Source organism: Myodes glareolus, chromosome 10 (genome assembly GCF_982192425.1).
Source record: "Myodes glareolus chromosome 10, mMyoGla1.1, whole genome shotgun sequence".
Lineage (NCBI taxonomy): Eukaryota > Metazoa > Chordata > Mammalia > Rodentia > Cricetidae > Myodes > Myodes glareolus.
In genome coordinates this window covers 73,198,291-73,223,309 of record NC_142035.1, presented here as the reverse complement: position 1 = coordinate 73,223,309, position 25,019 = coordinate 73,198,291, and the positions used below count along the sequence as shown (strand labels likewise).

The window sequence follows — 25,019 nt, the reverse complement described above, 5'->3', positions numbered from 1 at the left end:
ATGGGGTTCCTCCTGCTCTGAATGCTGGCTGCCGTGCTGAACAGGGGCTGAAGACAGACTCTCTGCCATCACCTGTCCTGTGATGACGGCAAGGCACTGCCTTTCTGAGTCAGCTGCTTTATTCTTCAATTGGTCATAATTTCTACACGTATAAAGACAAGACAGATATATTCACTATGCATACTGACATTAATAATTATGTAGAAGGGAGAGACCTGGGTCCAAGAATGGGAGAGAATACAATAGCTTTTGTCGCTAGTCTCTTGAGAAGTTGGGGATAATTCATAAACAAAGGAAAAGTCTTTTGATATTCAATGAAAGTGGTTATTTTATCTTTTACTCCTTTAAGGAGAAGTATGTAATCAAAAAGAATGGGATTTGATTTTCCCAATTTTCCTCTTCTATATGAGAGATAGCATGAAACAATTAATTGGTATCTTTAATCTTCAAATTTCTTTGTATATAAAATGTAATTAATATCTGCCTTTCATAATTTAACAAAATTTTAGTTATTGGTTATTATCTGTAACCACTTTCATTCTCCCAAGGGAAAGACTTATATTTGTACTCAATTTAGAGCACTCATTAAAAAGTACTCTAAATACAAAGTCTTCCTCCCTCCCTCCCTCCCTTTCATTTCTTCCTTCCTTTCTTTTTCTTTTCCTTTTAAAGACAGGGCTTCTCTGTTTAATCCTAGCTCTCTTGGAATTATTCCATAGACCAGACTGAAGATCCAGCAGCCATTGCCTCCTAAGGACTGGGAGGTTCTTGTTCTTCTGCACTTCCTCGTCACTTTAACTACAGATTCTAAGAGTAGAGTGCAGCATGCTAGGTCTTCTTACATTTGAACAGAGACTCGCAGATTGACTGGGAGCTTTTGGCAGGCTTGGCATCACACAGCAACCATTTGGTATATGCTGGGATAGCCTATCCTGCAAAATTAGTTGTCTAAAAATCACAAGTGAAGGCTGAGGGGAGGGCTCAGTGGGTAAAATGTCTGCTACACAAGCAAGGACCTGAGTTCAGATCCTCAGCAATACACAAAAGCCAGCTGTGGTGGTGTGCACCTGCAGGCTTAGTGCTGGGGGAATGAAGACAGGCGGATCCATGGAGCTCTCTGGCCAGCCAATGGAGCCCATAGTAAGGTTGAAGTTCACTGAGAAATAGTCTCAAAAAATAAGGTGAAGCAGATGGGGGAAGACACTTATCAACCTCTAGCGTCTACAAGCACACACATATACACGTGTTCACACCCACACATACACACACAAACACTATACATCTGAAATAAGAAAAGGCCATAAACGATCTCATTGTCATTCATAATTTCCTTCCTATTACTCTCTGTGCCTTGCTTTCCGTATTTCTTCCTTTACAATAGTTATAATACGAATTCTGTGGTTTCTCTTCACCCATTTTAGCCCTGGTCTGCATCACCTTTCCTGAGATTCTGTTTCCCACAGGTCACTCTGCTGAGAAAACATCTATTTTTTTTCCCCCCAAAAGTCTTCCTACCAGGTGGTGGTGGCACATGCCTTTAAACCCAGCACTTGGGAGGCAGATCTCTGTGAATCTGAGGTCAGGCCCATCTATAAAGTGAGTTCCAGGACAGACAGGGTTGTTACACAGAGAAAATCCTGCTTCGAGAAGCCAAAACCAAACCAACCAAACAAACTTTCCTGATACATCATTTGTAGAATCTTAGAAACCCCCCCCCCCCAAAAAAAAGGACAGAAGAGCATTTTTTTTTTCTTTTGACAGAGTCTGTAGCCCTGTCTATACTGGAAAACTCACTATGTAGATCAGACTGGCCTCAAACTCATATAGAAATCTTATTGCCTCTGCCTCCCAAGTGTTGGGATTAAAGGCGTGTGCCACCACCCCCAGTTAACATTTTCTTTTTACTATGTGCATGTTTCTCAGGGATTTTACTCTGTGCCCTAACTACTTCTGTCATCATAACAACAGCACAGAGAGGGGTAGATTGGTATTCTTGACTTGATGAGCCATCCCTGATAATAACAACAACTACATGAGGCCTGAAGAGAGGCTTCAGCAACTTAAATACTTTTCAAGTGTGTGAGAAACATAGCCTTTACCCCAGCCATCATCTCTGCCTCCACCCCTTCATGAGGAGCCTGAGGAAAGATGTCAGCAAGGGCCTGTTGCTCCCAGAACAGGAGAGTGTGTTCCTGAAGCTGTCTCGAAGGTGCAAGTAGGGATCCAAGAGACTGACTCAAGACTATGGCATCCTGCTCCTGTTCAGCACCCACATAGGCAGTGAACACTGCACTTTCACAGAGCTGCAGAGTGTGGCGAGGCAGGGAGAAACGGTGTGGCTAGCAGGCTGCATATCCGGTTTCACCTGAAAGGATGTGGGAATCACTGCAGGACAAACTGAATGAACTGCTCTTGACTCACCCGGTGATGGCTGCCAAGATGGCAACCCTTCTGGTAAGGAGAACTGTAGCACAAGTAATAAAAACCCAGAGACAGAAATTGGGGTTCAGCCTGAAGATCATAAAAGCAAAGCAGCCAGCCACTAAAGAGACCTTTTACCTCTACCAAATCTTCAGACTGAAGTTGCGAGATCCTGTCTTCATGAATCCTCAAACTCCACACCACTGAGTTCCTGTCTCTTCTCCTTTATATTCCACTCTCTGCCCAGCCATATCGCTCCTGTCTCTACCTCTCTAGTGCTGGGATTAAAGTGTGTGATCTCAAGTGCTGGAATCACCTTTGTGTGAGCTGTTTCTCTTTTAGACGAATTCAATTTTATGTAGCCCAGGGTGGCCTTGAACTCACAGAGATCTATTTCTGTTTCCTGCGATTAAAGGTGTGTGCCACCACTCGCTGGTTTATATGGCTGAATAGTATGGTTGCCTTGTCCTCTGATCTTCAGGCAAGCTTTATTTATTAAACATAAAGAATATACCACTATAGAGAACCCATAGACAAAAGGCAGGGGAGCAAACCTCTGTGGGCGAGGCCCTCTGAAAGGGAATCTCAGAGGCAGTCAGAAAAATAGCCATAACCAAGTCAGCTCTAAGAGGGGCTGTAAAGAAACAGGCAGTATGTCTACTGCTCTGTCCCAGTGAACTAGGTCATAAATGGAGGGAGAGCCAGATTCCACTCCAACCCCTTTACCATCTCCAACAGTGAGGTCCTGCATCTCGCAGGTGAGATTTTAGCCTGTATTTCAGATTTCAGTTTTAAGCAATACTAAATATCAATAAGCATCTGACATAAAGTTGTGCATATGGTAGTTGCATTCACAGAGCAGGGAAAGATTTGATAGAACAGAGGGGGAGAAGTCACCATGAGCTGAGTTTCTTAGCCATCTGGTTAAAAATGCTGGCCTTGGTTTTTTATTTTCTGTTTTTGTAGGGCAGCAACTCTTCTATATAGTTGAAGAAAATCAGTGAAAGAGTGGGTGAGATGGCCCAGAGTGTAGTGCTATTCACCACAAAGCCTGGCGATATGAGTTTGATGCTTGAGACTCACATGGAGGATGGAGGGAAATGATTCTTGCCAGTTCTCTGACTGGCACAAGTGCACGCTCACGCGCAGTCCCCCATCCCCACATAATAATGAAAAAAAAAACCCAACAAAACACTGGAAGGAGTAAGTCATGGTCCTTGGCCCTGGAACTTACAGAAATAACAAATAAAGGTAATGTGTTACTAGTATCCATCTTGTTGGTCATTTGCATAAAGGAATTTTACAGCATTTTACTTTTGAATTATATTTTGAAGAGATGAATTAGACAAGGTGACACAGCAATCCCTCCATTACAGTTACTCAAGACTTTGGAAGTTCAATTAAAGTAATAATTTAAAAATAGCAATTATGACTAAAATGAAATGATTGTAGTCAATGTGAGCACTTATATAAGGACACAAGACCTCACTTTTAATAAGGAAGGGTTAAAAAGAAACTAAAGTCAGCAGTAAGGTAGATGCTCCCTTCTCCCCATGGTCTTGCTCTAGTCCAGTCTTCTCAAGGAAGTGGATAAGCACACACATCAGGAATATAACAGACACTCATGCCAGAGGGCTTCCTCTATTGTTCTCCACCTTTTGGAGACACGGTTTCTCCCTGAACTTGAAGCTTACTGATAAGGCTCTACCAGCTGGCCAGAAAACTACAAGTCTCCACCTGTCTCTGCCCTCCCAGTGCAGGGGTTATAGACATGTGCTGCTGTGCCTGGCTTCATCCATCCATCCATCCATCCATCCATCCATCCATCCATCCATCCATCTATGTGCATTGTTTGGCCTACATGTGTGTCTTTGTGAGGGTGTTGGATCCTCTGAAACTGGAGTTATGGACAGTTGTGAGCTGCCATGTGGGTGCTGGTAACTGAACCTTGGTCCCCTGGAAGAACAGCCAGTGCTCTTAACAGTAGAGGCATCTCTCCAGTCCCCTGTATGTGGCTTTTACATGGGTCCTGGGGATCTGGACTCAGATTTTCATATTTATGTCTTATGTCTTATGTCTCTAATTTAAAATACTCAAATGTGCTCAATATTTCTGAAATCGCCACTCTTTCTATCTGTATAGAGAAAATACAACACCTTGTTTCTGAATTCTTTAGTCTTAACCATTAGTCCTTTGGGTGAATGGATGAACATACAAAAGAAGCAAAAATAATACCATAATTTTATTTTTTAATCTAAGGAATATTTTAATTGTTAAGGTATTTAAAGCCGGGCAGTGATGGCACACACCTTTAACCCCAGCACTCAAAAGGCAGAGGCAGGTGGATCTCTGTGAGTTCTACAAGAGCTAGTTTCAGGACAAGCTCCAAAGCTACAGAGAAACTCTGCCTCAAAAAACAAAACAAAACATATTTGAGAAAACCATGTATATTTGTAACATGACAATGGTATAAATTAAAGAATAACTTTCTAGCCACAATTTAAATCATTAATATTTTCCATGATAAAGGTTGCTGAAGTTGTTGGCAATGGGCTGTGTTCCAGGCTGCACTGGACGCATAACAGAATAGTGGAGGGCAAATGAGAGGGCTGTGACATTAGGGAGCACACAGTGAAGATTAACATTAGAAGAGCGGATATGCTATTGCCAATTATTTAAACCATATAGACAGAACAAGCCTTAATAACATAAAATAGCAGTATCATGAGTTTATGAATTAAACACATGATTTTAATTTTGTCACTAGAAAATGTACTTCAACATAATTCTCAATTGAGCCATTTCATTATCTGTTCCCTCATATTTTTTGATTGATTGTCCCCAGGGTCTGCCAACTTTGAATCTGCTATCCACAGAATTCCCCACAAGACTTGTTACTTGTTCAAAAGTGTGCTGAATGATGGGAAACAGATCCAGATTCTAGCTGAGGAGCTGGGAGGCATTATCAAGGGCTGAATGAAGGAAAAATCAGGAGATGAATATAGTTTTAGAAAAAAAAAGATCTTTTTTGGGGGAGGGGGAACCTAGTAGTTTATAAAAATTAGCAAACCAAAAATGATGTTGTGGTACCACAGAAATGATGAATGTGGCTACACCCTGATTACAGACCATGATCTGATGCTTTTGTTAATGGCAACAGGTTAACAGCCACATCAAGATACAGAATAACCTACTGGCATAAGGCACCATGGCATCAGAATAGATTTCCACCCAGTGACATGTCAAAGCCTCGATATAGAAACTTCAGAACCAACTTACAGTTGCTGAGGGATGTTGGTAATTCATCCTAGTCCAGAGTTAGCTTTTCACAAAACAGTATTCAGACACACAAACAAAACCTGATTATGTACTTGTGAGAGAAAATCTTAAGCAAAATGTGACTCAGTTTCCAAAGCTGCAAAGATAAGAATCAAAGTCTTTAATAGAAAGTTGGGAACAAGGAGACCCTAGGAGCCATCTGACTGATGGGGCCTTGTGGGCAAAGAACAGCAACCCTGCCCCTACCCCCACCATCATAAATTCCCTGGATGTGGCTTCTGCTGCTGGGCAAGAGAGCAAGGAGGACATGACTTCATCCCATCTGCTACTTGGCACTTAGCTTCCCTTCGCCTTATCTTGCAGTGCGAATCTGCTCAGGCCCTGGCACTCTCTCCAACTTTTCTTCCCAGCTCTACTGCTTGGTTTTTACCAGTACAGATCCTACCGTGGCAGAGACAGTTATCGGCGCATGTTTTAGAAGCCATTTTAATGTTCATTTCCTCTACTGAACAACCTCAACCAGTTGGTTAGTCTCCTTTCACTTATATAAATTTCTCACTGATTCCCAGTTTTACTAGAAAACTTACGAATCTTGCCAAAGGATTTGAGATTGGGCAGGCAATAGTGACCCTTCATAATTCCACAGGTAAGTAAGCAAGGGGCACATTGCCATGGTCAATAAGATGGAAAAAAAATCAAAAGTTTTTGCTACTATTTCAATAGAGTGAATGGTCTTTAAAATGGAGACAAGGCTGTTTACATGTTAGCTTAGAGCTGCAGATCTTCCAACAGCAAGACTGTGCTAATTACAATGATTTGTCTCAAAGGTTTGACTCGACAGTCACAGGAACTGTGGTGCAGTCCTATGCCTAGCTCTTCCCTTCAGCCTCTTCTATTACCAGGTAATTATCCAATTACTTGAACAAAAATGGGTGAAGAACTTGTCAGTATAACGTCACTTCATCAGAACTACATTAGAACATTTAATAAAGATTCTTGGAAATTTTTATTATTTAGGTTTTCTTTTTCTTTTTTTAAGGACAGTGCCACTATGTAGCTAGGCTAGCTCAAACTTGTGATTCTCCTGTCTTTGCCATCTGAGTGCTGGAATTACAGTTGTGTACCATGACATCTAGGCCTAAACCATCCTACCCCTTAAAGTAAAAAAGACCATTCTATTGATTTTGTAGTGTGTGGGGTCTCATTATGACTTTTTTCAAGCAGTATTTTATTGTAAAAGTTTATAAACACAAAAAAGTTAACTTTTATCAGAGAACTCACACATAAATATCACCATAGACTGAGCAACTTACCTTCCTCTATATTTGCTTTATTGTATCTTTAAATATCTAAACATTTGTGCATTTATCAGTCTGTCAACTTACTGAAAAATCTCAAAGTTTCAGACATTTTGCCTCTAACCATTTCTGCTTATACATCACTAGTGAGGATATTTGTTTATGTTTTAAAAACAAAATTAATAGGGATGTAATTCACACATAATACAATACATCCTTATGGTTACTTTCTACATAAAACTTATCAGTAAAGAGGGGGCTTGCTGATTTGGGGTCCCCAGTGAACACGTAAAATGCAGGTATGGTAACTGTGCCTATAATTCCAGCACCAAAGGGACAGAATCGGGCAGATCCTTGGTGCTCACTGCCTGAACTGTCAAGTTCCAGGTTCAGTGACAGACCTTGTCTCAAACAGTGAGGTAGAGAGAGACTGAGGAACGAGCACACCCACATCATTCGTCAGCCTTTCTTTTAGCTGTTGGTCTTTATTTCATCTACCTTCAACTCAGTCTCCTCACCTAACAGGGTGGTTTACAGGTTGGGAGAGCTTTTGCTATTTCACATCACCCAAAAATAGGAGCACTGTAGGCATGTGAAATCCGAGAGTATAATACAATTGAAATGCCCAGCTGTGCAAGCCACCTGCACTGCTGTGGGAAACTGAGATCACCTATATTCTTTATTAGCACTGACAACTGCAAAGTGTCACTGAATATGGGATCCACAGAAGCATCCTTGATATTAAGGGCATTTATGTGTCATTTATCATAAGTCAGACACACCTTTAAGCATTTTGCATATTTGTTTAATCTCCTTGATCAATTCTAAGAATTCCATAAATATAGGTGTATTTATCCCATTCTGTAAATTAAGAAACCCCGAGGCACAGATGAATGGCTGAGTGTTCGAACTGGAAAGCTAACATTCTTTCCTAGAGCAATGTACTTAGTTACAACACTGACAGGCTCCTCATGGTGTCCACGATACCTGTAACTCTAATGTACAGGTGCTGGCTTGACATTCTGGTCTTCTGCTGACCTTCCTGTGGGGGGTAATCATTAACTCAGCCCTTGTGCTGTATGAACTTATTACAATCATAGCAGCCACCATTTACTAAGTGCTTGCCATGTGCCAGATCCTGGTCTAAGTATTTAATGTATACTTAATCTCTCTAACAACCCTCTGAGGTAGGAACGGGAACCTATGCTTACATGCAAACAATAAAAGATTAAGCATTAAAAGAACAGATTCCAAACCAAGGTTGTCTGACTCTGCTAGATGACTAGTCTGCATGTTTTTAGCTTCAGTCTTAGACTAGACTATAATGTCCTTGAAGCGGGAATCACGTCTTACATTTGTTTAGTTCATTAGATTTTAAATGGGTTGATTCTAATGGACTGGGAGAAGTGCTTGTTTGGTGGATACAGGGAACATTTCACAGAACTCCACCTGGTATAGTGTGAAGACACTGGGGGCTCTCATTACTATATCCTTAGGAAATTTACCCACAGTTTCCAGTGGTCCTTTATATAAAAGGGAAATATACCAGATTAGAGTCATTTACAGATCAAAAGCGGTATTTCTAGAAAGTATTTATAAGTATTTATTATAATTTCTGCTACACAACAGAAATCAATAAATAACAGTTCCCTGGCCCTTCCTTGGAATCTATCTGTCTGTCTGTCTATAGAGTATCGAGTTGGAGTTTTGTTAGGCAGAGATTTTTTTAAAAAATATTTATTTATTATGTATACAATATTCTGTCTGTGTGTATGCCTGCAGGCCAGAAGAGGGCACCAGACCCCATTACAGATGGTTGTGAGCCACCATGTGGTTGCCGGGAATTGAACTCAGGACCTTTGGAAGAGCAGGCAGTGCTCTTAACCGCTGAGCCATCTCTCCAGCCCCCTAGGCAGAGATTTTTAACATAGATTTAAATATGGGCTTTGAGAGGTGCTTAGGGGAAGCATAGTACACACCTAAGTGTGGGTGCAGGCTTTCCAATTGCCATATATATAATTTTGGTGGACATTGAGGTTACAACCTAAAGGGCTTCAAAAGATTTTATTTTTCCTTTTCAATAATGAGATGGTAGGGTGGCTTCATAGGCTAAGGATGGATGAAGGAATGCTAACTACATGAGGTCACAAGGGGGTTGAGGCATGTTTTTATTGTAAACAAGTTTATAGTCTGACTTGAGAGATTTACAGAAAATTTCATATTTTATAGCTGGGTCATAATATGGTCATACTACACTCTTGAGTTAAGTATGGTTTGTTGCTAGCTTACCATTCTTACTTTAGGTATCTCTATGTAAAAGGAATACTGTCTGTATGGAGACAATCTGCATAGCAAACTTTGCTATTGTATTAGCATTCTTGGTTCCCAGCTGGTAAGATGCTTTCCTGTGGAGAGCTCCTTTCCTTTGCCATGGCCCCTTAGCTTTCCCCGTCTTTCTATCCTGGGCTTGGGAAGTCTTTCCTGAGCAGTGTCTGCCTTTCTCATCATCGCCTGCACCAGGCTCGTGCTGATATCAGCCAAGTTCTACCTAGCGAGAGAAGACAACCTTGTGGATGCTGGTCTAACAATATTTTGAACACATATACAATAACTAGTTTTATTTTTTATTTCATATAGTTACATTATTCTCTATCTTCCTGCTGTTACCTCCCAAGTGCTGGGATTACAAGTATATATTATACCTGGCCTTTTGTTGTTTTAGAGACAGGATCTTGCTATGTGCTTGGGCTGCCCTTGTACCTATTATGTAGTCCACAGTGGCCTCAAACACAGCATCTTCCTGCTTTAGCCTGCCAAGCATCTAGACCACCACAAGTGATTAGCATATAGTTTTGGAAAAATATTTACATGTGTTTGTGTAATTATTGTCATGTGTTATATTTAATATATTTTATTTTTTCCTCAAATTCAGCTCATGAGAAATATTATATTTTAAATGAGAAAATTCCTATCTGAGCCAGAAAAGTAGCTCTTCTGCTTCTATTCAAACAGCAGTGACCTCAAAATATGAAATGTGTGGTAGGGCTGAATGCTTCCCAAGATGTTTACATCACAATCTCTGGAGCCTGTGATACCTCACCTTACGCAGTAGAGGGCAACTAAGGCTACAGATACTGCTGCTACTAGTCAGTTGGCCCTAAATTAAGAAATGATTCTGATTTATCTGAGTGGGTCCACTGTGATCACAAGGGTCCTGAAAGTAAAAGAGGGGCAGAAGAGAGAACTAGATTGGTGAGGACAACTCAGTCCAACACTGCTAGCTTCGACGAGGTAGGAAGAGGGTACAAGTCAAAGAATACAGGCAGCCTCTAGACTCTGAAAGAGTATAGCAATGGATACTTCCCTGAAGGTACATGGACCTGTTAATCCTTTGATTTTAATCCCATAACATTAATTTCTGTCTTTTGTTCACTAGTTATGAAAGAATGCTCTATTGTTTAAGCATTTAAGTGTATGGTAATTTTGTCATAGTAGCGGTAGAAAACTAATAGTACTTAAATAATGCCACAATTTTAAAATTTTAGTATTAAGATATGACAGTGTGAATAACAACGAAGATATTTCGATTGCACAGGGTTTAGAAGTCAAGATGAAATACACAAATTTTATCATTGTATGCTCATTATTTACATTTATTTTTGATTGGTTAGAAACAATGCTTGCAATTCATGCTTTAGTCACCAGAGATGTCTTATCTGCAAACAAAGTAAAATAGTCTTGAAATAATTTATGGCGGAAGAGATAGTTTGTTGTTGTTTTTTTGAGACAGGGTTTCTCTGTAGCTTTGGAGCCTGTCCTGGAACTAGCTCTTGTAGACCAGACTGGCCTTGAACTAACAGAGAATTGCCTGCCTCTGCCTCCTGAGGGCTGGGATTAAAGGGGTGAGCCACCACAGTCTAGCTGAGACAGGATTTCTATGTGTAGTCCTGAAACTCACTCTGTAGACCAGGCTGGACTCGAACTCACAGAGATCAGTCTGCTTCTGCCTCCCGAGCGCTAGGATTAAAGGTGTGTGCCATCACTGCCTGGCTACTTTAAAATTTTTTTTAGACAGTCTTGAAACTAACCATGTAGTCCAGGATGGTCTAGAACTTGTATAACTCTCCAGCCTTGGCCTCCCTTGTGTGCCCTATAATCCCGAGTATGAGCCTCCACACCTGATCAACATTAGAGATTGTTGTTTGGGAAGGTAGAAGACATGTTGATAATGCCACTATCATTTCCTTTAATCAATACTATGTGGACTGCATGACTCTCACATCTGTGCATTTTACTAAATGTACCCACTTCTATGTGCAAAATGAAGCTTTTAATGCCACTTTCTTCTATGTTATCGCAGATTCTGCTCATCTGTACATTATCTTTCATTTCTGTTTTGCCTGCAATGCTCTTTCTCCTTTTCTCTTCTCTACCCACTCCACACAAACTGACCTTCATTAACCATCTACTGCCTCAGTCCGGAACTCCACCTTGGCCTCGACTGTACGGTCCTCTGTTGTTAACTGCTACTCGGCATAATTTCAGGTGGGTTAGTTTTGTTTCCCTGCAGTAGACAGCTTCATGTGCATTACTATAATACACTGTTCTTATGTTACAGCTTCCTAAAATAAAGTTAAAAACATACAACGAAATGAACTCAGTCAAAGAAGGCTCCCTACCCTCTGTAAAGTACTTGTTTTTTTCAGTTTCTAGGTGTCTCCTTCCCTAGCACTGTAAGGTTGGCTGAGCTGATTTGCCTCTAAGAGAGTTATACTTTGTCTAGTTGAAGAAACACAACATGAAAGATGCAATACCATGTTCAAAAGGTCCTGGCCTTGTACTGCAGAATAGACATCTATAGATTGGTGTCTCATTCATGCTATGGCTTTTACCAACTGCTTATATGACCTGGAAATTTTGAAACCTTCACTGGTGTTACTGATACACGATTTCTTGTTCTGATATTTCTGGTAGGAAACAATTGAGGCAGAAGGGGTTTTTTTTTTCATCAAAATTCAATAAAGAAAAAGTTAGAACAAACAGATAAAACTTACTACTACTAGTTTACACCATGAAATATTAACAGCACAAAATGTTAATTAATTTCTAATTCTCTATTCTATTATTTAGATTTCATGAAGGTTGATTGGACTTGATCCATCATTTTACGGAAAATTAATTATTTCAAATACATGCACCACTTTATGCAACCTGCCTGATTTGCATTGAGGAAAATTCAGCAGAAGTAATTGAGGCACAAGCAAATACTGGCACTGACTGAACTCAATTTTCATTCCAAATTTCTGCAAAATCCCAAGGCACAACAATATCAGATGCAAGGGGGAAAACAAACAAAAGCAGTGTGAAAAGGGAACATGAAGAGAGAATATTACAAGAATCAGAGAACAAAGGGATCGCAAAACTATTTCAGTGCCTAGATGAGCAGTGAGGGCTTCATTCAGGCAAGGTGGGAGAAGATATCATATGGCATCCTGACAACTGATGTCTTCATTTAAATGTAAGAATTTACATTCTAATTAGGAAGAATTTACATCTTAATCAGAGCAGCTGTATTATCTTGTTACTGTTTTTTTCAAAGGTAATGAACTACAGTACTGCTGTGCCTTTTCAACCAGAAACTAAACAGACAGCATCCAGTGTTATTTTATAGCTTACCTGCTGTAAGCTGTTATTAATATTTCTGAAGATTAAATTCTAAGTAGAATCTTTAAAAAATAAAAATGTATTTGACATCACTAGAATAGTGCAAGGCTTGATTTGAAGTATTTAAACAAACCCCATTCCATCTTCTACATTAAATGTACTTATTTATCAAGTTAATAGCAGCCTCTTCTGATTTACTAATACAATGTCGTTTTCAATCAGGAGGATGTGCAAGAAATTCTGAAGCAACTGCATCCAGGCAAAATCTTCTCAGACTCACCCTGGGCTATGGAAGATGCTTCCTAAATGCAAGCTTTGCCTTATCCAAACCACTTCAAGAACTTACTTCTCTCTCTCTGATGCTTGACAAGGAAAGGCAGCAAGCTAATATCTTGCTTACATTTTTTGATGACTTTTTAGTATTGCACTAATAACACTTCAGGCATAATATTTCACAAATACACATCTTGATGGCATCAGGATTGTCACAGGTAGAGAGATTAAAGTAAAGAACACATTTTTCCACACTCGTCCACCCTAGGTTGTTCATAATGACAGTAACTAGATTTAAGAACAGGTACTTGGTGATATCTTTGCAAAATCAAGCCTGTCAGTCACATGGAAATCAGTCTGAGCTCACTGACCCATGGTTTGGAAGAAATTTGGCTTGGCCTAAAAGAAATCAAGCAGGGGAAAATTACTAGTGTTAATAAAAATGTAAAATGCCACCTTTGTACCCAGCACTATGCATCTTCTGGTTATTAATACGCATTTTCATCAAATGCATCATTAAATGGAGCTTCAGTATGAACCAGCCTGACGACAATTCACAGGCTCACTATTTAGCTGGTCAGGTAATACAATTGTTTTATAATGTAAAGGCAAACAACAGGCCGAAAGCTCTACCTACCTGCTGATTAAATAAATGACTGACTTGTTAAGTAATTCAAAATATTAAAAAAATCATTGAGTCTAAAATAGCTATGAGAAACATTTATCTTATCACAGACTTTATGGATTCATATACACAAAAGAAAAGCAGATCACATACAATTTTGCTTTACTTTTAAAAAAAGAATAACATAACTATTGTAGGTAGATTAAAAAAGGGCTGAATTAATCTTAAGGAGGAGTTTTCCTACCCTAGTCCACTCTGGTGACAAAAAGGAGCCAACTATGAGTTCACTGCGTCCTGCTCTTGTATTCTCACACAGACAGTTTATAGAGGAAATGACTCAGACGGACCTGGCTGAATTATTAGCTTTGAAAGACAGCTTCATGCTGCTGTCAGGAACCGTCAGCCCACTTCTGAAAAACTATTTTGCCCATGGTTCTTCTATATGATTTGTTAAAAGGGTACGTAACACCACACAATACAGAGTGACATGGTTTCAAAGGTGTCCCATAGAAATCCTTCCTATGCTTTATGGACCCTTTCTGCCTTTCTATAAAAAAATCTCTGCAAAGAAATACATTTTATATCTTATACTTACATCTACTGTAAGTTTACTATAACACACTTATGCCCAGCATGCACCAGAGTGTGATTTCACCATCACCAACTTCGTGCTTGGCCTCATGTTTACATAGTCATAAATGTTCATGTCCAGTGAATAGTTAGATGTGATAAACCATAATATATGGATAGCTTTACTTTATCATTTTACTTAACACTTTCGATTTGGATTATCATAGTTGCTTCTTAATTATCTTCCAGTTCAGGCCTGGAGGTAGAGTGTCTGAATCCTGGGTTTGAGCCCTTGTACTTCATATATCAGGCATGGTGGGGCGGGCGTGCCTTTAATTCTAGCTCCTGGAAGGTGGATCCAGGAGAATTAGAAGTTCAAGATAACATAGGATACATAGTGAGTTTGAGGTCAGCTTGGGATAAATACAATCCTGTGCCAAAGGACACAAACCAAAATAGAAACCAGCTCACAGTTGATTTTGCCATCTAAATCTTAGATATTGGTAGTTGGCGTCATCAATGACTTTATGGAATTGACAGTCTAATGTCGAGCGAAGTTAAGAGAAAGAATGCATCATGATTTTCCATTTACTTCTTTTTAAGGATGGTAACTAGACTTAGGTATTGGCACTTGCTAATATCATTGCAAAATCAATCCCACTGTTCATAAGAAAATCAGTCTGAACTCACACATAGTTTACTCTAAGATCTACTAGTCACATAATGCAGAAATAATGTAGCTGCTAATCTTGAATCCTCATTTAATCATCATTTCTATTGGTTATTTTATAACCAACTTATGTTTTACCCTTTTATCAACAACAACCCAAAATACATTCTTCTTCTTTCTGTCCACATAAATACTGGTCATTTGAAGATCCTTTCCCAGTCTCATCCTGCTCACAAATTAGTTCACAATTTGTTCTTTCTTTAGTTTATGTATTCAAAAAATATCTACTGAGTGCACTCAATAAACCAGAAAATATATGCTGGGATGCAAGGAATGAATGAGAGAAACATGGCTCCCTAGCTAAACGAGTGTCCAGCCTGTGAGGCAGTAAAAGGCTCCTAACAAAGGTTAAAGATTATTACAGCCGCAAGGAAGACAGCAGCTGGTTTACCTACAGAAGTACACACATGCATTATTTTTATATAGTATCAGAGAATACTTATGTCCTATAGCATTCTCACTTCATAGCAATACTTAAACCTATTATTATCTTGAGCTTAGCTAATTCTAGCAAAAAATCTAGACTTGAGTACTAGCCCCTGCATGAAGTGGTTCACAACCACCTTTGACTCTGGGTTACTCCCATGAACTCCTATGGTTTCCACAGGCACATATATATAGGTTGTGTATACATACTCATGCAGACACATACACATACACATGAAAAACTTCAAAAATACAAACAAAATAAAGAGTACACTAGATTTTAAAAAGGGACAAGCAATGATTTAGTCCTTAAAGACTTCCCCTTTAAACCTTAAGTATGGGCTACTGACATGTCAAGTATGACAATGGGAGACACCCCAGCTATAACACAAAGATTATGTCCATTTGTAAGCCCATCCATCATTAGAATCTTATTCTACGTTTTAGTTTTCTTCATTATTTTTCTTTGGCATTACTGGTATTCAAAAGCTATAACCTTACACTGTCTCCCTGTGAGACTACACTGCTGTTGGAGTCCTCCTTAAAACTGCCTTTTCGTATCTTGTTATAGTCTTCCCCTTCCTTCCTTCCTTCCTTCCTTCCTTCCTTCCTTCCTTCCTTCCTTCCTTCCTTCCTTCCTTTTCTTTTTTTTTTTCTTAAAGACAGGGTTTCCTTGTGTAGCTCTTCCTGTCCTGGAACTTGCTTTGGAGACCACGCCAGCCCTGAACTCCCAGAGATTTGCCTGCCTCTGCCTCTGCCTCCCCAGCTGCCACTGCTGGGCAATCTTGTTACATTCTTAACACATAAGCATCAGTATGCTTTATTTTTAATAAAATAATGATGTAAGGAGAGTCCTCCTGGGACAAGCATGGCCATGGCTTCCTCCTTTTCTAGCTAAGTGGTCAGCATAATCATGCTACTTTTGTTTACCTCTTCAATTTTAGTCTTTAAATTTGTGTCTTCTAGGATCTATGACAAAGTCAGATTAAACTCCCTTTGATGTGGGGATTCTAGTCAACTCCTCCAGAGAATCCAGAGTCCTCTCTAAGCTTTAGATGAACTAGGGAGTCTTCTGGTCTCCCTTAGGCAGACTATCCCCTTTACAGCACGGATAGTTAGAGGACCAGCTGACCATCACGCTTCTGCTCTCCCAAGAGATTTCTGGCACTCACAGATACTATGGGGAGTTAAAGCAAGAGTGTGGGTAGAGAGAGAGAGGTACCAAGACTGATGCACAGGAGAAGCGAGTTGGCAGAAAAAGACTGAAAACCTGTCCCCATCTGGGCCAAATAAAAAACAGAGCATAGGCGAGGAAAAACCTGCTGTACACTCCACAAGGCAGGTGCTATATGACAATGTAGAAAGGTCAGAACATCTGGGAGAAGTTTGTTCTGCCCACTGGCCTACTTCCACCCTCCTAATAAACTCTCAACTGCTACTAAAATAAAAAAGAAAGAATAAAAAAAGATAACCAGAAACTGGAATTGTTTATTGTTTTAAATTGCTTAAAGGAAATACTTACAATAAGGGACAGTAAAAGGATAAGCTAAACTACTTTTTAATATGAAACAATAAATCAGAAAACAATAGATTAATAAAAACAAAGAAAATATAGGGCTATGCCATTTATTTATAGTTTATTAGTGTGTATTAGTGGCTCTATCTGTCTGTCTATCTATATATCCATCCATCCATCCATCCATCCATCCATCCATCCATCCATCCATCTCACTGTGTAGCTCTGGCTGGCCTAAAACACTCTGTCCTGGAATTCACTATGTAGATCATGCTGGTCTTGAACTCATAGAGATCCATCTGCCTCTGCCTTTTAAGTACTGCGATTAAAAGCATGTACCATAATGCTCAGCCATCATTTATTTTTAAATGGCTACATGGTGAATTTAAGTCTTTGATTAGTTACTATTTCTAGTAGAATAGCCAGGATATTAGTATTCCTACTGATAAGAATTATGTTTCAATTATTTATAGGACAAATGTTATATGTGTCCAGAATATATAATTATGAAAATTTGGGAGAATTTGACATCTTTCCTTTGAAAGAAAAATTTAAAAGAAAATATAACCATTATTCTAATTCAGATAAAAGTAGTAGAGAAAATTTAATGTTTATAATGTTTTAAAGAGATTATTGAAATGTTTAAATAGACTCTAATAGTAGGTCAAGTATGTACAACAATTTAAAAAATTTAAAATTTAAAAATGTTTTTAAAATTGTATGAGTGTTTTGCCTGCATTCATGTCTGTGAACCACATGCATTCAGTGTCCACAGAAGCCAGAAGAAGGCGTAAGGTCCCCTGGAACTGGAGTTACAGATGGTTGTGAGTGTCATGTGGGTGCTGAGACGCAAGCTCAGGTCCTCTAAAGAGCAACAAGTGTTCCTTGCCACTGAGTCATCTCTCCAGCTCTACAACAAGGATTTTAAACTCAGGCTGGTTTAATACAAAATTGTTACCGATAAATCAGTTAAGTACAATTCATTTATATGATGACTTTGAGAATAATCTTTAGGTCTTATCAGAAGTGAAAACAGGAGTTTTGTATTTTCTGTTTGAATCATATACATTAAAAAACAGGATCTCAAGTGATAAGAGATACTCTGCCTGGTGCATTTGCAATAAACAGCTGCATTAAAGCTAAATGTATTGTTTTGAATTCTCAATCATCACTGAAGGTAGAGAAAATGCACAGATGGCATGGGTCATAAAAATATAATTAAGCTTTACAACATTGTCTTTACCAGTTCTCAGAGTACTGAATGTGAGGGCAAACATCATCTTGAAGCAAAGTTCTACATTTGCACAGGAAAGCCGGCGCAGACAGTTGCCTCAGGGAGTCAAAGTGAAGGTCCTCACTGGAAGTAGAATTAATATAGGGAGCATAGGAAAAAAACAATTGCACCAATTCCCTTCCAGTCATATACTTCACATATTTTCTTCAGAAATATAAACTGTGATCTGAAGAGATGGTTCACCACTTCGGTGCACTTGCTGCTTTTGCAGAGGACCAGAGTTCAGTTCCCAGTACCCAAATCAGGGGCTCATAACTGTAACTCTAACTCTAGTGGACATAACACCCTCCTCTGGCATCTGTACTCACACAGACAGATATGCATACTTAAAAATAAAAACAAAATAAATCTTACAAAAATAAAATGTGACACTGCAGCTTGGATGACTATCAGAGACTTGCCCTGGGACTGCTGGGTAATGATCTGGCTATGGTCCCTGGAGAGAAGACATGAGGAGAGACATCTTTTGATGTTTCTTTTTGTTTAGCTATTTCCTGTTTCAATAAGTGGAGAATGACAGCAATCATTTAACTATTGCACAGTCTCTCCTGAATGAAGCAACAACTTAGCTAAATTAGGTTAAAAATACATACTTAATTCAGATTTTGTAAAATAATGATTTATTCATGCTTTAAAAACATCATTTTGATTATTTGGAACCGCTTAAAACTGGCAGACCCAAATACATGTTAAGACATTGAATCTGAGAAGCTGCCATAGTTCTCGACTGCTCTCTGGGGAACAGCGAGCAATCACAACTGTCTTCCAGAGAGCTGAAGTGCCGCATCCCCGTTTTAGTTTTCTGTGCCAGTCACATAGCAGGCTATGGGCCAAGACACTGGGGCAAATAGAGGCTGACAATGGTTCCAAGAAACCAAACACAAAGTCATAGGGTCCTCTTCATGTGCTACGCTTAGCAGGCCAATTAAATACAACAATAACATGTAAGTAGGAGTAATACAAATTGTAGGTGCTAACTTGAAGCTGTTACCCATGGAGGAAGCCTCCCAGAGACAGTCACAAAATGAAAGGGTGTTGGTGTGTAAACTCATTGGCAGTGCTTAATAGTTTTTTCAGTGCTTTCTATGTATTTCACCAAATTGTATTTAACATGGATAATGATCATTTCCTCATAAAAATGAAAGCAGGAACTTTTGTGTTAACTACTTCCAGTAACCTGATACAGACATTGTCATCTGTGGAATGTATGTTAGAAGCAGTGTAGAAGGGACTTTCCAAAAGGTCACATAACCTAAACAAAGGTAAGAAAATACCAGGGATTTCTGATGCCAGAATAGATGCCTAACACTTATATAACGTATGTTAAGTTCCTTCTAAGGTTAAGATTAAATGCTAAGAAATGTCTATGGCAAAAGTCACTTACATACAAAACCATGAGTCAGATTTAAAAGAATATACATGTACAGTGGTAAGACACGCAGAACATCACATTTATAAGGGTATAGCTTAGCAGCATTAGGCACTTTCACACTGGTGCACAACCATCAGCACTATTATTTTTCAGGCCTGTTTCACCTTCTAAACTGAACCTCTGTAGTCATTAAACAAGTTGTTCTCAACATTTGGGTCACAACTTTTTGGTGGCTTCATATCATGATGATTTATAACAGTAGCACCAGCACAATTATGAAGTAGTAACGAAATAATTTTATGGTGGGGGGGTCACCATAACATGAGGAACTGTATTAAAGGGTTGTAGCATTAGGATGGTCAAACTATTAAATAATTCTCATTCCTCACTCATCCCAATATGTCTAACCTGATTTAAACATTCTACACTGCAGATATGTATTAAATCATCACACCATACCCTATTAATATATAAATTGTCATCATTTTTACAAATTTTTGCTGTAGTAGGGACTGAACTCAAGGCTTTGCATATACTAGGCAGGAGATCAAACACTTAGTTCAAATCCACAGTTCCATGTTTTATTTATTTTGGAGACAGGGTCGAACTAAGTGTCTCATACTGGCCTTGAAATTACTGTGTAGTTCAGGCAGGCCATAAATTTGGGACTGTTCTACTTTATACTCTAGAGGGACAGGGTCACAGATATAAACCAGCACACAAAAAGAACTTCTCCATTCTGGCTTTGTTGAGGTCAAGAACAGAAGCAGGTAAGCAAAACAGATTTCTCAGTATGGCACTTGAATTCCTTCAATTCCTCAAGGGCATCACACACAGTGGTTGCCTTGTTGGCAACCTGCCACCTCTAACAGTTTCTTCCTGCCTCCTGCTGACTTCTAGGTATTCTCAAGACTGCGGTTTAACTGTCCTCATATGCATGCTATACCTCAGGCCTTAGGAAGCTTCTCTCAAAAAATGGTTCTCATAGATGTTACCTTATTCTACTAACAGTCTTGAGAAACCAAAATGGATCTTCCTCCATCATTTACAAATAATCTCATGTGTATCCAGTGATGTTGCCACTCTTTAAAATATTTGTCATTACTCTGTGAACTTAAGGATTTTCTCTCTTTGATTCATTCTTAGCAAAGGTACTTACAATCAAATACATGTGCCATGTGGCTATGGTGGCCAAATAAAATCATCTAAACTTAATTCAATACAAAATAAAAACTTTAATCACAGTTAATCAGAACCCCAGCAAAGGCAGTAGAAATTGCTGTTTGATTGTATTATCATTATTTTTTACATGTAATGTATTTTCTGGAGAATGTCATATATGAATAGTGCATTTATATTATTTTCATATTGCATTCTCTCCCTTCAACTTTTCCTACTTCCTCTCAACTTCATGTCCTCTTCAATTATTACTGTTACACACACACACACACACACACACACACACACACACACACACACACGTGTAAATATGACCCGTTGAGAACATTCAGTGCTGTGTGTATGAACATGTGTTTAGGGTTGATCACTAGGGATTGGATAACCTATCAGGGGCCTCATCCCTTGAGAAAAAGCAATCCTTCCTCTCTGACTAACCATCAGTTGGCTACAGCTCTTCATCTAGAACTGGTCCTTGTGGGGTATTCACCACCCACATTGGCATGGCAACTGATATTGTCATTGTTTAGGTCTTATTTAGATGACCATACGGTCAAGATTTCATAGGTTCAGCTTCCTGTCAGATGTAGAAAACACTATTTCATCACAGCTATTTTTGTCCTCTGACTGTAAACATCTTTCTGTCCCCTCTTCTGTGATGTCCCCTGAGCCACAGGTGTATGGGTTGCAATTTGGATGTGTCAACCGGGATGGTCTCTTCTTGGTCAGCTGCTCTTTGCATTTTGACACATTGTGGATTTCTGTGATGATTTTGAAATCTCTTGGACTCTTCTGATCAGGGATCAAAGGGAAGCTTCCCGAGATTGGCACTGGAATTTTGTTAAGTAGTCTAGGCTCTTGGAGTGAACATTGTCACTCTAAGTGGCATAACTTCATTTAAATTATTCATATATGAATACACATACACTTACATGTGTTGTATGTATATTTGTATATAAACATGAATTAATGTTTCCCTATGGCTTTTTAAATAATTGTAATTTTTTTGCATTGGCAAGAATTGGTTAAGTAGAAGGACTCTGAGAGATAAAGAGAATAGTCACACGTTTTTCAGAAAGTTGAGGAAGTTCAGTTAAAAAAAAAGACCTATTGAACTACAGTAACAATTCTACTGCATGTGGGAACTGCTTTGCTTTAAAGAAAATGCACATGGCCTCCAAAGCAGTTTATATTTAACAGAACTAAATGGTCACATTTTCAGTAAAATATGCCTTGGCATTTGAACAGCTGTTCTATCTAAGTCAGATCTGAATAGCGTTGTTTAACCTTCCCAGCTGTAGCGGGGGTGGTTTGTTAGTCTATTGCAGCATGAAATATGCATAGTATACTTAAATTTGAAACTTTAAACATATATTTGTATTAAACTGATAAGTTCTAGTCATATATAACTATTTTAGATAAAGCCTTTATCTTTCTGCGAGCTACTTATTATTCTCAACTATACTGCATGTTTCAGAAGACTTTAGCTAATTAAAAGATCCTTCAAAACACTTATACTTAGGTCAGATATTTTTAAACTTTAGTTTTAATAATGAATAAAAATATACACATTTGGGGACGGAGGGGAAGGAGGGGGGGAGTGGGGGGAGTGGGAGGGTGTTGGGAGGGGGGGCGGAAATGGAAACTTTTATAATTTAATAAAATTTACTAAAAAAAATAAATTGGGCAGTTTTAGAAGGAAAAAAAATATACACATTTCTCTATTTATGCTTACAATTGAATTGGCATAACCACAGAACATTTCAAATCACATTTCCACCCTATCTCATTCCCTGGCTGCAGAATTTTGTAGACACAAACAGAATGGGATGAGAAGGTGAGGCCAGAGGAAGGGTCAGTACTGTTCCATCCTATGAGACGAAAGCTAACAGGGGCTAAGATTTGCAACATATCTATAAGTCATGAACCATGTGAATACGGTGAATAAAAGTTTGTTCATTAAAGTCAGATACATTGCTATAAAATGTGCAGTATTATACAGCACAACATGAAGTTTGGAGGAAGCAATTCTAGATCTAATAAATGTAAATATTCCTGGCTATATGCCACACATGCTAATGTATATGCAGCACACATTGGCACAGATACACATAGAAATAGTTATCAATGTGTCTCTATGTATAAGGTATCATAAATTCATTCTCTCTCTCTCTCTCTCTCTCTCTCTCTCTTTCTCTCTCTCTCTTCTTTTAGCATTGTGATTTGGAGATCTCAGACTAACAATGATCTAGAAAATATCTCTTGTACCTAGATGTTATTGTTACCTATCCCCTCCGACACATACAAAATAGTGTATGTGAAGATCTCTTGATAATATAGCTAACTCTAGGGCTAGGATAAAAATGATAAGATGAAAATAAAATTGTGACAGAAAGAAGCCACCAAAAGAATGAGACACAGAGACATGAGAAAATGCACAAGAGCCAAACTGAAGAAGAACTCACTAAAATTTGGTAATTTGAACATCAAAATAAATAATGGAAAATAAACCATTAAATAATCCATGTTGAGAAGGATGAATACACAGATGGGTAGACAGATTTCTTCTCTACAGCAGAATACCAACTAAACACATACAGAATGGTGAAAACAGAAAATTACCACTTGACAGTTACAGATATGTTCAATTCAGATGAAACTTGATTTCAGTACAAGGAAGACACAGCCCTAGAGAAATTAGCTAACAAAGAGGACCCTAAGAGGGACCCTTAATATGGCCACCTAAAAAAGACCTGAACAAGGACAATGTCAACAGACATTCTGATGTAAAAAGAAGCAGGGCTAGACAAAGAAGTAAGGGCGACTAAGGAGTGTAGAGAATGAGAAAATTAGTCTTCCGCAGGGAAGGGCCTCTTAATTGGTCATCCAATACCAAACGGTCAGCCCTGAAATCATAAATACAAGCAACACTAAATGAAATTGGCACACGCATGTGCACACACACACACACACACACACACACACAGAGAGAGAGAGAGAGAGAGAGAGAGAGAGAGAGAGAGAGAGAGAGAGAGACACGGAGAGAGGAAGACAGAGAGAGAGGCCATGAATATGAGAGAAAGCAGGCAGGAGCGAGAGACATGGAAGGGCTGAAGGGAAGAAATGGAAGGGGAGAGATGTAGTATTTTAATATTTTAAGACAGGCATTCGGATAGTTTCTTATGCTGTCCCTTTGAGTTCTGCATTCTTTAAGTTACTTCGGAAAAGTTTGAATTCAGATAGCATAGCTCCTATTTTGTGAGATTTCTTCATTGGTCTCAGAGGAAGAATTTCTTACTAAGAAAAGATTCAAGAACTTAAAAAGTCAGGATCCACTTTGTGTTCCATTGTTCTGCCATGCCCTCCACTGAATCCTTACTTAATCACCTAACACATGTGCTACTTCTATTGGTCATAGAAGGCTAAAGTCATATTTTCTTCCCTCCTTTTTTGATCTTCCTTCCTCCAACATTGGCTCATATAGCTCAGACTGGCCTCAAATTGGCTCTGTTGCTGAGGTGGACTTAATTCCTGATGTTCTGGTCTCTATCAAGAGCTGAGGCTACAGGCATGAACAGTAACGTGCTGCATAACTTTTAGATAATGTCTCAGTACTACGAGACAGGTGTTATCATTAAGGGGCTGTTAAGGGACATGAGAAATCCTATCAAGAAATAAGTTTTGAATCAGGAGATCAAGCGGAAAATGGTGCTATGAAGATGCAGGTTTACCCTTTACAATTGTCACCACAGACACTGAGAGTCCAGAAACAACAAGACGCTTTAGCCATCAAGGATGTCCTTTGGTGAAACAAATGGTAATATATGTACTGTTTTATTTGGTAATTTAAAAAAAAAAAACAAACACTGGCAGTTAGCAAGGCAAGCCTAAATTTACCACAACCAATTTTTAAAGCTCAAAGATAAAATTGAGTCTTTATAAATGGGAAAATGATATACTAAAAGTAAGATATTAAATCAATTTTAAACACCAAGCAGAATTTATAGCTGACTTTCATACTCACCCACAAAACCTCACTTTACACAAAGGCCAGAAGCTGAACACAGTGTAATCTACGAAACTGGTGCCTTTCACCACAGCCTCTCACTGACAAGGTCGTTAGATACATGATATCTAAGTGAGCAGCTTATCCCTGCTTCATTACTGATAATTAAGACAAGTAATATTTTCTTGACAGTAATGTGTCCGTTAACAGATACTGTCTAGTTTGCATAAAATAAGCATTAATTACCATAGTACTATCCCAGATTAAAAAAAAACAACATAACTAAGCACCCATATTGCATGACTTCATTGTTTTTCCCTTTATTTCCTTAAAGACTCCAAAAACATAGTGCACATCTTTACTCACATC

At 38.8% G+C, this 25,019-nt stretch overlaps 1 protein-coding gene across 2 annotated transcripts in view; it reads right to left on the bottom strand.

Moving 5' to 3' along the window:
- Positions 1-25,019, bottom strand: part of Elp4 (elongator acetyltransferase complex subunit 4) — a 201,508-nt gene that overhangs the window by 39,861 nt on the left and 136,628 nt on the right. The gene's annotated exons all lie outside the window — the stretch shown is intronic.